This window comes from Amblyomma maculatum, chromosome 11 (genome assembly GCF_055883805.1).
Source record: "Amblyomma maculatum isolate TAMU_Amacu chromosome 11, ASM5588380v1, whole genome shotgun sequence".
NCBI classification, from domain to species: domain Eukaryota; kingdom Metazoa; phylum Arthropoda; class Arachnida; order Ixodida; family Ixodidae; genus Amblyomma; species Amblyomma maculatum.
In genome coordinates, this window is record NC_139354.1 from 35,803,681 (window position 1) to 35,809,680 (window position 6,000).

Here is a 6,000-nt window from a genome sequence, read left to right on the forward strand (position 1 = left end):
AAGCATATGTGTATACATACATCTTTGCAAAGACAGCCGTGTGGGTATATCCATACGTAGGCACGCCCGCTAGGAGCACGGAGTATATATGTATAGTGAAAGCGCCGTGCGCTTTGTTCTTACACAGCAGCGCATGGCCTCCGAGATCAGCCCATCTCCCCCGCGCGCACGGGGGTGATCTCTGAGGCCATGAGCAGAGGCACCAACCTCCAGATTGAGACGCTAGGGGGCGCTTTTAATCCTAAAACCGAGGAGCAAAATTTAATAAATAGAATGATGGTTTAGTTAACCATTCTAAATCAATAATTAAGATATATGGAGAAAAATTAACATGATAGCTACTGCTACCACCCCGTTTCAAAGGGGACGCTCCTATATTCCATCCATCCATCCATCCAGAGATACCAGTGGCCGGGTGAATAAACGTGGGGTGGAAGCTAGCAAAAAATGACTGGAAGATTGGTGGCTTAAAAGCAGAAAAGTGACATGATGTTAGTAATGTAGAAACAAAAATTCAATAAATAGAATGATGGTATAGTTAACCAATCTAAAACAATAATTAAGATATAGGGAGAAAAATGAGCATGATAGCTACTGCTACAACCTCGTTTCAAAGGGGACGCTCCTAATTCAATCCATCCATGCAGCTCTCTGCTGGCAAAACATTTTAGTTTCAGCAAATGGCCGCGTTTTATTTTCTGCTTTTCTATATGCAGCTAAGTGCCCCTTGCGCCAATAAGTTTCCTAGACCATCAAACTTTCAGTTAGATTTGCCAGCGCACTTTAGCAGCTGTATTAAATTGGCCAAGCCATTGGCACCGAATGTACTATTTGGGACTTGAGTATATATACCACAAAGTCAGTGATGAAAACTGCCCAGACGAGCCTCGGTGGTCCGGGGTGCGGGCTTCAAACCCGTAGCTGATTGACGTCAGAGTGGTTCGATTCCACCTTCTGGGCGGTTTCATTTTTTCTCATTTAAACAAAGTTTACAGACGTGTATTTTAACAAATTATTGCTTTTCCCGGCCGTAATCGAAGGATATAAACATGAAGTAGTTATGGGCATACCACACATGTAGATGGTAGTAGCCATGATCTTGAAATGGGTATATGCACTGTTTGTTACCAGAATGTTAAAACGGCCAACGTTTTTGTTGATAGTTTTTTGTTTTTTATAACTTAGTTACAACAGTAGATCTCGTCGTGAAGAGCAGATCAAGAGAAAATCTTACATTCAGCAGGTACCAGCCAGTGTTGCCACATTGATCAGCTGGAGTTTCCCAGGTGTCAACACAAAATTTCCCTTTCTTTCCCACGAAATGTGTGTGTGTGTGTGTGTGTGTGTGTGTGTGTGTGTGTGTGTGTGTGTGTGTGTGTGTGTGTGTGTGTGTGTGTGTGTGTGTGTGTGTGTGTGTGTGTGTGTGTGTGTGTGTGTGTGTGTGTGTGTGTGTGTGTGTGTGTGTGTGTGTGTGTGTGTGTGTGTGTGTGTGTGTGTGTGTGTGTGTGTGTGTGTGTGTGTGTGTGTGTGTGTGTGTGTGTGTGTGTGTGTGTGCGCGTGCGTGCGTGCGTGCGTGCGTGCGTGCGTGCGTGCGTGCGTGCGTGTGTGTGTGTGTGTGTGTGTGTGTGTGTGTGCGTGCGTGCGTGCGTGCGTGCGTGCGTGTGTGCGTGTGTGTGCGCGCGCGCGTGTGTGTTTGTGTGTGTGTGTGCGTGCGTGCGTGTGTGTGTGTGTGAATAATTTTAGAGCGAACATCTGTAATAAAATTCATAAGAAGCATAATCTTGATTAATTAGTTCTTCCACCATGGGTTCTTCATGGCGCCTTCACGAAGCTATCTGTGCAGGCTGACACTAGCCATAGAGTTTCCAAAGCGGCATGCGCTAATCCCTTCCCCTAGCGACCTCCCCTGTCTCAGCCCCAGCCAGAGTACTCCCCTGTCCCAGCCCAGTCAACCAGCATTTTTTGCGCTGCTGGGTCCGAGCTGGAGACCGCGATCTTCCAACCCTCTTGGTCAGTGAGGCCCCATTGGGGCGGTGGCTTGAAATCTTCGCATAAAAACATTATGTGATTGAAGGTGGCTCTAGGTACGCCACATAGAGAGCATGTGGGGTCGTACCGGCCCTGGTGTGCCAAGGTCAACCAAGCTGGGGAAGGAAAGGTTTTGGCTTGTAGCTGTCGCCAGATTATTAATGCGAAGCATTACTTCGCTATGTTCACAGATTTCTGTCCGCAGACCATGTCCGCAGGCCGTGGCCGCAGATCATGTCTGCAATATCGCGTCCGCAGCAGTAGTAATTGAGACGTGGTAGAGGTTAATGAGTGATGTCAATCAATAGAGGGTGACGTAATGTTGCCGAAGAAATAATTAGGTCAATAAGTTAATTGGGTTATTAATTAGAATATAATTAGAATTAATTAGAATTAGAATAACTGGGTCACAGGAAAGGAAAGGCAAAGTATCTGCCACACTTGTTCTGTGGACACCTGAACCGCGTGTAAGGAAAAGAAGGTGGGAGTGAAAGCGGAAAGAGAAAAAAGGGTGCTGTAGTGGATATGACGTCAAGAATGTGACGTCACGCTACCGGAATTAGAGCCGAAAGACGGGCATAGTAAGGGATTGGCGCGCAATTTAAAAGTACCAAAGACTAAAATGGGCAAGCAAGAAGTGAATTAAGCAACTAGAAGCAACCAACAGCAGTATCCGTGCTTTCGCATTACTCCATGCGCGGATTCTGCAGTGCTCTTTAACTTTTTTTTTTCAATTCACTCCCACCTTATTTCCTTCCATTACCGTACGGTTCAGGTGTCCACAAAACGTGTGTGACAGATACTGTGCCTTCCTTTTCCTGTGAGCCAATTATGATTAATGTTAGTCCACTCAATGAAGAGTTTAAACATTATAATTAAATGCGGAAGAAACGTAAGACAATAGTTATGAGCACTGTAAGATAAAATATGTCATGGCATTGACTATCTTGAAGAGCGAGCTTAAATACATGAGAACCTAGATAAATTCCATGCTTTGCCTATATCTCTAGCGAAGTTTTTTCATATGGCGTTACTCGGCTTGTTACTCGCATTAATTTTTTGTTTCCATTGAATCGGATAGCAAAATTTCTTGTTCGGAAGGGCCCGGCGGCCGAGAGACCGCCACCATTTTACATGTATGTAATTACCTCATTGCATTTCTTTAAAAACACGCCTGAATGTGACCCTAGAGAAATGACTGCGAGCGAGCTTTGTGAAGGTGTAGCACTCCAAGCTCTTGTCGATGAGCAATGCAGGAAAATGCGCAAAAGAAGGCGGATGAATCGCACCATTGTCCCTCCCAGCAGATGTAAGAAGCTTTACTTGGCTCCGGCAATGGGAAGCGCTACCTACGGCCGATCGTCTTGCGGCGTGGGGCGTGGCGCCCTCCGCTTTATGCCCGTAATGCGGTCGCACTGAAACCTTAGATCATGTTTGGCATGAATGTTGTGTGGCGCGCACATTCTGGCGCCTAGTGACGCGCATGTTTCAGGCCAGAATGCAGTGGCAGAGTCGCCACAGAGACATTTTCATAGAGCTTGTCATGTGTATAGGCATGTATGTACTGTGGAAACGGAGAGGCCTGGCTGTGTTGCGGGGGCGACCGCAAAAAGCCATGTTTCCGATGCTGCATAGATTAAGAACATTAGTATATACTCACTTGAATGAGGAACTTGTCATGCTGGGGGAGGAAGAATTCCTCCGACATTGGTCAACGAGATTCATTGTTGTTGCAAATGGTAAAGTGACCGCGCCTATCCTTTCATACTAGGAAGATAGGCAAGTGAGAGAAACGTTTCAATGGTGAAATAGCTCCACAAAGCAAAAAAGCTCTGCAGAAATGTTATCAGCGAAAGAGCATGTATATTTGTATGTATATGTACGTGATTGAACACCTCTAGAATTATTGCAATTTTTGTCCGCTAAGGCCCCAGACGGTTTTCTGTAGATGTTTATGAAAAATAAAATTCTCTTCAACCGTCCCTTTACTGACGCTAGCCCGCGCGATTCCGTTCTCTCAACGGTAGGGTCTAGGGTGCCTCGGCGCTGGTATCGAGGCACCCTAGTAGGGTCTAAAGCCCCTCAAAAAACTAAAAGTAGCGCCAACATGTGAAGTTTGCCGCCCGCCTCCTCTCCTGCGCTCTCCTTCGTCGTTCGACCCTCTCATTGGCCGAGCGCCGTCACGTGCGCGCGCGCGCTTTTTTTTTTTTTTTTTTTTTTTTTTGCTGGGCGTGCAGCTTCCTCCTTTCCAGCGGGGCGGGCGGCGCGCGCGCGGCACATATCGCCGTGTGTTTTGCTGCCACGCGGACTGCTACTAAATCGTTCCCGCTGGCTATTTAATTTTTTTTTTTTTCAAGCATGTTGCGCTCTTTGGCCGGCGGCTGATAGAAGCACGGTGGTGAAGGCGAGTTCAACCAACGCAGACATCGCGTACAAATGGTGTCACGCACTGACAGTTGAAAACGGAACCGTTTCAGCGCAAAATATAAAAAAGAAAACTGCTACCACGCTTCTCAAGTTTCACGGTAGCTTACAATTCAGTCCAACCTGCATAGAAACCACACAGACTGCAGCTTCCGCAGCCTAGTTAATTTTTTTTTCAAGCATGTTGCGCACTTTTGTCAACGGCTGACGGACTCAAGGAGGTGAAGGCGTGTTAAATCGACGCCAAAATCGTGTACCTATGGTGACACACCATGGCAGCTGAACACGGCACCGTCTCAACGCCAAATATAAAAAAAAATAACTGCTACCTCCCTCCCCAAGTTTACCGGTAGCTCACAAGTCAATCAAAGCTGCAAAGACTCCACACAGACTGCTGCCTCCGCCGCCTATAGTTAATTTGATCTGCAGCTTAAGTTGAAAATACATGGAAGACAGCTGCTGCCACACTTCTCAAGTTTACCGGCAGCTCGCAATCCAGTCAACGCTGCGAAGAAACCATACACACTGTTCCAGAATTGTTCCTGTCCGCCGCCTAGTTACAAATTTTATAAAGCATGCCGCTGAGTGGCCAAATGTGACGAACTACGGACACACGGAGATGACGGCGAGTTGAACCAACGCCGAAATCGCGTATATGTGGTGTATGACACTCACAGCTGAAACTATTCTGGCGGGAAATCCCTGTCAACATTCGGTAAATATGTTTCAGCAGTGAGTAATATTTTAACCTGAACACATTGCGACAAAATGCAAGGCTCTGGTGAGACCCGGCGCACGGCCGCCTCGATCGGCGCGCGCGGCGCTGATCGAGACGGCTGTGAAGGGCGCCTGCTCCGGAGAGCGCGCGCTAGTCGCGCACCCCGTAGGTGGAGCCACGGTCGAAATGCGAGAGGAGGAGCGGCGCCGCCGGAGGAGGAGAGAGGAGATGGCGCTACTTTTAGTTTATTGAGGGGTTTTAGTAGGAAGAGGCTTTAGCCGAGACTAGGAGAAAAATGGCGCGAAGGAAAAAGAAAACACAAGGAAAACGCCGGATGCGCGTCGGTTTCCAATGGCAACGGCCGGGAGACCAATCGTCGCTCAGGAAATCGGGCGGAGAGCCGGCCTTCAGCGAAGGGGCGCGCAAAGGGCGAGGAGGAGGCGAGGAAGTAGCGCGGCGGCGGCAAAGTTCAATCGTTGGCGTAACTTGGGTCTAAAGTCCCTTGATAATTTGAAAGTAGCGACACTCTCCTCCGCGCCACGCTTTCCTCCTCGATTCTCCTCGCGCGGCGGCGGCGAGCGCTGCGCACGACACGCTTTTTTCCCCTGATGCCCGCCGGCCGGCCGCAGCAGTGAGTGAAGCGCGAGCTTTTGGGCCAGGTCTGCGCTCCAGGAGTGCACAAAATTTTTGAAAAATTGCGAGAAAAGCATTGAGAATGCCGATAGTAAAGTTCATGAATTGATTGGTTTCTTCTTAGAACTGTTTGAATGGGGAATACTGATAAACAAAGCTTTCAGGCGAGTTCTGTGCTACAGACACTTGTTAAGTCT

At 47.9% G+C, this 6,000-nt stretch overlaps 1 non-coding gene across 1 annotated transcript; it reads left to right on the forward strand.

Annotated features, from left to right (window-relative positions):
- Positions 1–874: 874 nt before the first annotated feature.
- Positions 875–961, forward strand: TRNASTOP-UCA (transfer RNA opal suppressor (anticodon UCA)). The gene has a single exon. It is a non-coding gene; the product is annotated as a tRNA-Sec (tRNA).
- The last annotated feature ends 5,039 nt before the right edge of the window (positions 962–6,000 follow it).